Source organism: Nicotiana sylvestris, chromosome 8 (genome assembly GCF_000393655.2).
Source record: "Nicotiana sylvestris chromosome 8, ASM39365v2, whole genome shotgun sequence".
NCBI lineage: Eukaryota > Viridiplantae > Streptophyta > Magnoliopsida > Solanales > Solanaceae > Nicotiana > Nicotiana sylvestris.
The window spans coordinates 212,250,369-212,260,574 of NC_091064.1; positions in this window are offsets into that span (position 1 = coordinate 212,250,369).

Consider the following 10,206-nt stretch of genomic DNA (forward strand, 5'->3'; position numbering starts at 1 on the left):
ATATGAAAGTTAATAAATCAGCTACGATAAATCATACATGCTAGTCAATGAAAATGCATAGTCTGGAGCAAGACGGCCCAAGAATAGTAAAACTATCAAGTGTTTATTATAAAGTGTCAATATATTACAATTTGATCAATTCAAATAGAAGTATTGTAATATCATTAATAACAAAATTATTTGACTAACACTAATAATTTTACAAAATTATTTCTCTTAACATTACCTATTCATTGGTGGTGCAGTTTTTTTATAAGCATTATCTAATGCCACAGTGTATTTAATGTGTTATTTCAAGTGAAATAATGAATTTTACTTGCAAATTTTTAAAATTTGTTTCTGGTTATTAAATTAATATATAAGTGCAACTTTAACTTTCGAATACTATTTTTTAATTTCTACTTCAAATATTTTATTTTCAGAGTGCCTGCTAAGATTATATAAAATCCAAAGTGATACAAAATTTCGTTAGAAAGTTAATATTATTGAGAATAATTTAGGACTACCAAGTCAAATAGGTTTTCTCGATTAATTTCCAACAAAAAGTTAAAGAGGTAAATCTTATACCTTCCTAATATATTTGACCGGTTGATAATCTATACTATATTAAAAGCACGAAGGCCCTTAGCGAAATGTCGTTCGCCTTTTTTACCCTCTAAAAGTAGATTTTATGTAGGACAAAATTGTAATTTAAGTTTTTCCTAATTTTTAGGAGTTCTAAATCAACTAAAATTTTGGTTTAAAATATATTCCTTATTTGAATATGTAGAAAGTTCTATATTTTGAAATCGATTAAAACTTTACTTTATATAAACACTTCCCTAAGAAGGTAACAAAACTTTCCATGTTTATTTTTTTTAATATTAATTTTCAGAATAAGGAAATAAAGAAAAATAAATGAAAGGGAAAGAAGTAAAGGATTTACGTTTCTTTGCATTTTTAACTCCTTTTCAAATCGATTCTTCCGCCTAGAGGCTATAGGAATAGAACTTTAGTGGATAAAATTATATTATAGTTAAATATTTAAAATTGGAGATGAACAATATTAATAATTTAAATCAACAAGGAAGTAAATTATTTCCTTTAATGTTGACAATAAATTATTAAATCTTTGAATTAATTAGTTAGCTAAAAATCTAATTCAAATCTTTTCTAAATTATGAATAGTCTTATCAAAATGTTATTCGCCTTTTTTACTTTTTAAAAATAGAGCTCACACCAAACAAAGTAGTCATTTAATATTTTTCCTAATATTTAGGACATTGAAAACTACTAAAAATATAATTATTAAATCTTTTCTTATTAGATAGAAAGTCTAAAATTTGTGGCTTTCAATTAATTAAGATTTTACTTTATAAAAATTCTTTTCTTATAACAAACTATATGAACAACCAAGACTCATATAAAGACTTTGAAGTCAATTAAAATATTTATTCAAAAGAAAGTTTGTTTATCATATATTTTATTTTTCTAGCGACACAAGCATTTTTAGACCGAAACTATGGCATATTTGTCTTTAACGATGATATTATTATTTTAAGAGTAAATTCAAAAAGAAATCTGCCAATTATATTTTTAAAAGGCAATAACAATCATAACATGAAAAAATGCACAAAGTTATTCTTAAAATGTGAGTCATAATGCGAATGTTCTTTCAAAATTTAGTCTTTGAATTCCAAAATGAATTTAACTTGTACATAATAAATATGACATTACGATGTAGAGAAAAATTAAATTGAATGCCACAAACGCAAAATGAGAATTACGGCTAAAAATCAACATTCAACATTTTCATGAACATATATTTTTTATTTAATCTTCATTTATAACACAAGCAAATTATTATTTAAGTGATTTTAAAAAAATATATATTTATTAGTATAGAATATACGTGCAACACGCGTACCCTAAGACTAGTTAATTAAAAGAAGATTGGGGCCAAAAAGTCATCAAAATTATAGGTATAAAAGTTTTTATTGGCTAGGAACAAAATTACATCAAATGAGAAAAATTGTGGCTTGGGCAAAAAAGAAAAAGCAAGAGAGCAGTTAGAGGTCACTATTTGATGACGGGAATACGTGCATTTCTCTACGATTTAATACTTATTATGAAATAAAGACTATAAAGTAAAGACAAGTATAGAGAGAAACTGATATATTATTCGAATTCAAACTAATGTACATAATGAACTGAAATCTCTTCTATTTATAGAAGAAAGGAAGCTGCTCCGTAAGCTGCTACTAAAAGCTGCTGTGTAAGCTGCTACTAAAAGCTGCAGTGTAAGCTACTATAAGCTGCTGTGTAAGCTGCTACTACAAGCTGTTGTGTAAGCTGCTACAAGCTGCTGTGTAAGCTGTTGTTGTACCATATATGGATAATCTTCTACTGAGAGCAATATTTATCCATAACGGAGTACTGAATGGATAAGCTTATTATACCTGGTATGGATAATCTTCTACCGGGGTAATGTTTATCCATAACTGGGTACTGAAAAGATAAGCTTATTATACCCGATATGGATAAACTTCTACTGGGGGTAATGTTTATCCATAACCGGGTACCAAAGTGATAAGCTTCTTTCAGGAAGCTTATTTCCAATATAGTACTAAATAGATAAACATATTTACGGTGGAGTCCCATATGGATAAGCTTCTTCAGGAAGCTTATTTACAACGGAGTACTAAATGAACATCCATAATATAATATATTTATAACACTCCCCCTTGGATGTTCATTAAAAGATAATGTGCCTCATTAAAACCTTACTAGGAAAAATCATGGGGATCAGATAAATAACCTGCATCTGCATAACCAACAAGGTCTGCACTATCTTTGTTAGCATAAAACAAACCCATATCAAGAGTTCCCTTTAAATATCGCAATATATGCTTAATCCCGTTCCAATGTCTCCGTGTAGGAGAAGAACTATATCTTGCTAGTAAATTAACAGAAAATGCTATGTCAGGCCTTGTAGCATTAGCAAGATACATTAGTGCACCAATTGCACTGAGATAGGGTACTTCGTGACCAAGGAGTTCCTCGTCCTCTTCTGGAGGTCGGAACAAATCTTTATTCACTTCAAGTGATCGAACAACCATTGGTGTACTCAATGAGTGCGCTTTGTCCATGTAAAAGCGTTTTAAGACTCTTTCTGTATAGGCAGATTGATGGATAAAGATCTCGTTTGCTAAATGTTCAATTTGCAGACCAAGACAAAGTTTTGTCTTTGCAAGATCTTTCATGTAAAAGTATTTTTAAGACCCTCTTGGAGCTCTTCCGGAGTTCCAATAAGATTTATGTCACCAACATAAATAGCAAGTGTAACAAATTTTGATGACATTTTCTTTATAAAAATACATGGACAAATAACATAATTTATGTAACTTTCTTTCAGCAAATATTTACTGAGGCGATTATACCACACGCGCACAGATTGCTTTAAACCGTACAAAGATCTTTATAATTTGATCGAGTACATTTCTCAAGACTTTGAATTATATGCTTCGGGCATTTTCAATCCTTCAAGGATCTTCATATAGATTTAGCCAAATAAGTCATATAGGTTAAGACTTGTATCTAAATGGTACGACATCTTCAAGTGTCTGGACTGCTAGTCCGATCCTCACAATCGTTTACAATATTGTGCACTATATTGTATTAAATGTATCGTCGACGATCATTTTGTGTCAGTTCCGAAGCGACATAACTTGTGGAGATCTCATCACTTTCTTTATTTTCAGGTACCTGAACTTTTTCGGGAGTTTCATGAAATGTTATGTCGTGGGCTCTTCTAGAGCTTATTTCCTCCTCATTATGATCATTTTGATCATTAGCTCCTACTATTTTTCAAGGATTGTTACCTTTGGAACCGATTGGTCTACCACGCTTCATGCGTACAGTAAACTCTATCCTTCAGGGACTTTAATTTTAATAGGAGCATTTGCAGCTGAAATATGATATTTAATTTTGGATCAGCAAATGCTTCTGGCATTCGACTTGAATTATCTTCTAAGTGAGGATCATGATAATTCGATTCATATAACATATTTTTCAACTGTTTATTCCATCCCCTAAATGTTAGAAAAACTAACATATATCCCCAATCATCTTTGGGAAACATATCTTTGTGTATTATGGTAGAGAAATTAATCATATACCACGCAGCAAAAGATAGTAAAAATATTTGGTTTCTGATCCTAAACCAATTGTGAAGGGAGGACTTATCATATATTATTGATCTGATGCATACGAGTGCTGCTATATGCAATTTAGAAAATCTTAGACCAACACATGAAGCTTTGTTCTTATAAGCAATGGTTTAGACATTAATAGGAGGTATTCAATGCTAAACCAGCTTGGATATAAACTAGCATTATCAAGATGAACTGTCTTGATTTCATAATCTGAAAATTATGCTCTTAATCGAGAAAAGCAATTCCAAATGCCAAACTGCAGGTTGACAATAATTACACATGTAACCATCTCATATATGCACCTATAAGTGGTTCACATGATAGGTGAACGGGCCCATATTCACCTTTTATATATTTCAGAATCAGGGGTCTTAGTCCCAACTTTAGCTGGTATAATCAATTCATTATGAGAACAAGCAACACATGAGAATTCCTGAAGAATCTTCTAGTTCTTTAGTATATGCTTATCTGAATTCTCAAATAGCTCATTTAAAAATGGCAAATGAAAACTTCAAGTTTATCATGTCATGTGTTATCTCTTAGTAAACTTCTGGTTTACTATGGCATAAACTTTTGCTTTAGTAAACTTCTGGTTTACTGTGATACATGATATAGTACAAATTAAAGAATAAGGCAAGTAACTTCTCACATACATATTATTTTACCCCCTATGATTATGGAAACATGAAGATTATCAATCTTCCAATCATTTGTAGTCTCAATATGATAGCCATTTGTATTAGTAAACTTCAGATTTACTACAACATATGTTTTGACCATAATCATATAATATGAATGACATATTTGTATATAAGCTCTTCGAGAGCCTTAATTTTATTATCCACAATCTAATATTTATCTGGCACTACTGGTGTCATGTATTCTTTAGGCAAACATTTAGCTCTTCAGGAGTTATTGATACATTTTGTACTATCAAATATTGCTCAGACACTGCTGGTATCATGAGAGAAAATCACAATCAAATAAACAATGTATAACAATTGTTTAAGCACACGAAAACTCTTCTTCATAATATTTTTCCACTTCAGGAGGCAATTTCAACTGTGTTACTTCTTCAAGAGCAAATTTAAAATACAAAATATTGAGTATATATTCTCTCAATTATATTAACTCTTCTGGAGGTGAATTGTAATGTATTCACATCAAGAGCGCGTTCATATTTACTCGACTTATTAGTATTGTCATATTCACATCAGGGAATGAATTAATATTATCAAAAGTTCTCATCCTTCAGGAAATCGAACATAATTATCTGAATGCGCATTAATCACATCAAATTGTGATGCCTCAACCTCTTTTAAAATATTTACTACTTCAGGAGCAAATCGAGGCGTGCATTTAATATAGAGAATATTTATGTAGCTTATCTTCAATTGTAACTATAGAAAGCCTAAATTATCACTTCTGGTGATCATAGACATATACCACTTCTGGTGGTTAACAAAATATAATTACAATAAGATGTATGAAATATAACTACTTCTGGTGGTTGTATATTTCTTGCAAACTCTGCTAGAGTTTAAGTTGATCTAATAATATTATCCATATTCTTTAAAATGACATAAATAAGATATATTATAGTAAACATCATTATCAAATCATAATTTTTCTTTATGTACAACAATTACATAACCATACTATCTATTACAAATAACAAAAATTAAAATATTTACATTTCTACAGATTCACCACCGATTACATGACTTGTTTCTCCTTCTGGGAGTGCAAAGTAATCAGCTACATCCAAATGCATGAAGTCTAAATTATCTTCAGAAATAAAATTTGCTTCAGCATTTTTCTCTGTCTTCTTCAAGGAGGCTTGATAAAGCTCAACCAGGTGCTTTGGCGTACGACAGGTACGTGACCAGTGCCCTTTTCCTCCACATCTATAGCATGCATTTTCTACATTTGGCGTTTGCACCGCTTCATGCTTTTGTTCCTTCCTTTTCCACTGCCGGTGGTGAGAAGGCTTCTTTGGTGCATTATTATTACCATGATTAGGGTTTCTTCCCCGACCACGGTCATGACCACGACTGGGGCCACGACCTCTTCCACGTTTAGCTTGGTGGAAGTTCGTCTCATTCACTTCAGGGAATGGACAAGAACCAATAGGTCGGCTTTCATGATTTTTCATTAATAGCCCATTATGTTGCTCTGCTATAAGAAGATGTGAGATAAGTTCAGAATACTTTTTAAATCTCATCTCTCGATATTGCTGCTGCAGGAGCATATTCGAGGCATGAAAAGTGGTGAAAGTTTTCTCCAACATATCATGATCAGTAATATTATCACCACATAATTTTAATTGGGAAATAATTCTGAACATAGCAGAATTATACTCACTGATAGATTTAAAATCTTGTAGCCTTAGATGAGTCCAATCATAACGTGCCTGTGGAAGAACGACCATCTTCAGGTGGTCATATCTATCTTTCAAATTATTCCACAGTATGACTGGATCTTTAATAGTGAGATATTCCATTTTCAGGCCCTCATCAAGGTGATGGCGTAGGAATATCATTGCTTTGGCACGGTCTTGGTTTGATGCCTGATTTTTATCCTTGATGGTGTCTGCCAGACCCATCGCATCAAGATGAATTTCAGCATCAAGCACCCAAGACATGTAGCTTTTGCCCGATATATCCAGGGCTACAAATTCAAGTTTAGAAAGATTTGACATTATTTAGGAAAAGAAAGTTCTTACCTCAGATACTTTCAAAATATTTGCTCGAGATGGTAGAGCTTCGTGCTGATAACGTGTTATGAAATAAAGACTATAAAGTAAAGACAAGTATAGAGAGAAACTGATATATTATTCGAAATTCAAATTAATGTACATAATGAACTGAAATCTCTTCTATTTATAGAAGAAAGGAAGCTGCTCCGTAAGCTGCTACTACAAGCTGCTCCGTAAGCTGCTACTACAAGTTGCAGTGTAAGCTACTACTACAAGTTGCAGTGTAAGCTACTATAAGCTGCCGTGTAAGCTGCTACTACAAGCTGTTGTGTAAGCTGCTACAAGCTGCTGCTGTACCAGATATGGATAATCTTCTACTGAGAGCAATATTTATCCATAACGTAGTACTGAATGGATAAGCTTATTATACCCGGTATGGATAATCTTCTACCGGGGGTAATGTTTATCCATAACTGGATACTGAAAAGATAAGCTTATTATACCCGATATGGATAAACTTCTATTGGGGTAATGTTTATCCATAACCGGGTACCAAAGTGATAAGCTTCTTCAGGAAGCTTATTTCCAATATAGTACTAAATAGATAAACATATTTACGGTGGAGTCCCATATGGATAAGCTTCTTCAGGAAGCTTATTTATAACGGAGTACTAAATGAACATCCATAATATAATATATTTATAACAATACTATCTTTTTCCCAACATAAAATGATCGACCGCTTCCTTTTCTAATGAGTCCAAAAGAAACCTATTTTGTTAGATGAAAACTCTTTCGTTTTACTAACAATTCTAATTTAATATTTGGTTTTGGTTTCTGTGTATTTTCACTTACATGTGATTTCTTGTCTGCTTTCGTTCAGAAATCAAAGCATCACTTTTTAAAGAAAATCCATAGATGAATTGTCACAATGTAGTCTCTCTTTTTAGAAGAGGGAACAATTAATATTTAGGATCAGCAGATAATAACCATTTTAGATGAGCCAGTTAAATACAAATTTATTATAGGCGAGTTAAGCGGGTCATGAAATGTATTTTTGATCGATATTGTTACCACTAATTATGATTACGTGACAGAGATCTGATCAGTCCCCAGAATAATTTCTTCTATTTTTCTTGAATCATCAAGTGCGGGTGTAGAGTAGCGGAGTCGGGTTCATTATTGAACCCGGTGTTTTAATGCGAAACATAAATTTATATATAAAAGTTCACTAAAATTATTATAAATTGTAGGTATGAACACATAAGTTTACAGACACAACGAGTTCAATTCTAAAAACCTTAATGGTTGAACCCATAAAATTTGAATTCTGGATCTGCCTCCGGGATCTAGGTTAATGCATATGATACTCCTCTCTCTAAACCATGTAGAACAATGTTATATTTCTTCAAAACTACTACTTAAATATATGTACATGCACCCGCGCTCAAAGACTCTTATGGTGCAATAATTACTAGATGCACCTCTACAAGTAAAATTGGCAGTTCAAATTTCACTCTAGACAACCTTATTTTCGACACGGAATATAGATATATTAATGAAAATCACTAAAAATTTAAAAACGATATAATTTCGAACCTATAATTTTAAAAGTGTAGTGAGTTTATGGTAAAGAGACTATAGTTAAATCCGTCAACTATAAATTCTAGATTCGCCTCTTCAAAATAATGCACTCATTCTTTTGAAATTCTGGATCCGCCTCCTTCTGCCTCTGAATCATCACCTTTCGCCCGTAAATTTAATGGGCTACAGAAAGAACAAGCTAAGTGCATGAAATTGTCATCTATGATGCGATCAGAAAAAGTAGAGTTACATTGAGTTTGTTAGACTATACCCCCGAGAAATGCTCTCAGAGGAGCTTAGTGTACATTTTCCATTGTTGTGGTTGCTGGAGATATTCATCGTTCATGTTTAATTTGCTGTAAAACGATATGCAAGAAACAACTTCTCCTTTTTTTTTTCTTCTTTTTCCGATAACTCAACTCATTAGTAAAGGTTACATTGAGACGAGATTTTAAGTTCGAGTTTTTGATATAACTCACCTTTTATTAGAAGGTGTTTTACCTCTAACATTTAGATTTTACATTCAGATTTTTCAGCACGAATTCAAATTTAATCGGTCCAGTATAAGTACCTGACATGAATTAAAAAAAAATAATAGACTCAAGGAAGCTGTATCCTATGGCCACCAGAGTGCCCACGTAGCCTCACATGAGGTCACAACATCGTGGATGACAGAGAATAGAATTGAAGAAGACTGTTATTTCTAGATTTTCGTACTGTCTAGATTCTGTAAGGGGTGGCAAACGGACGGTCGGATCGGAGATGGGACGGTTTAAAGTAGGTAACAAAAAAACGGATAAAGCATCTGACCAGATCCATATTTAATACGGATAAAAAATGGATTAACCGACGGATAATATGGATAACCATAACATATTATCCATGACTTCTTGAATATGATCACTTTTGGAAGAATTCTTAGTCTCCCAAACTTGAGGAACTTCCAATATGAGGTTTTACAAATATTATTTTTAGTGGATAATATATATGGTTAACTGTTTTCTTTTACCTATTTTGCCACCACTAATTTTGTTGATACTTTCCTTTTAAGAAAGCTATTGTTTCAGATTGAGCCATAAAAGAAAAGAATTTTGTGCGATTTTCACAAATTGGATCATTTGGTACCAAGAAAATTATCTCGTGTTAGAACTTTGAAACATACTGTAAGAATTTTTAGAGTTCGCTATTAGAATTTTGAAGTATATTGTTATAATTTTAAAGTATGTTGTCAGAATTTTAAAATATGATGTCAGATTTCTAATACTTCAAAATTATGGCCCAAGACTATTTTTTCAAGACTTTTCTTAACATATTTAGTTATAAACGATAGTTCTAAAAAAGTTCATCTAGCTTAATTTCTTGAATAACTTTTTCAGTTCAGAGGTTGGATATTTTAGTACTAAATTCGTGTGAGAAGCGTGGCTTTTATAATCTCTTCATCCAACTCCTATTTCTATTTCCCTCCAGATCCCAAGGAAAAGAAAGCAGCTTATAAATTTCTAAATTTCCTTAATTCATTATCTTTTTCTTACAAAAAGTTCCTTATCACTTGAAAAATTAATAAATTAACTCCAAAATGTGGTATATGAAATTTTAAAAATACTCCCTCTGTTCATAGGGATCCGAAGCATGAGTATTAGGTCTCGTTTATTTTTTTCAAGGATTATCACGTCTGAATTTGAATCCACATTTGTATATTAAGATGTGTATTAAAAATAAAACGTATGAATC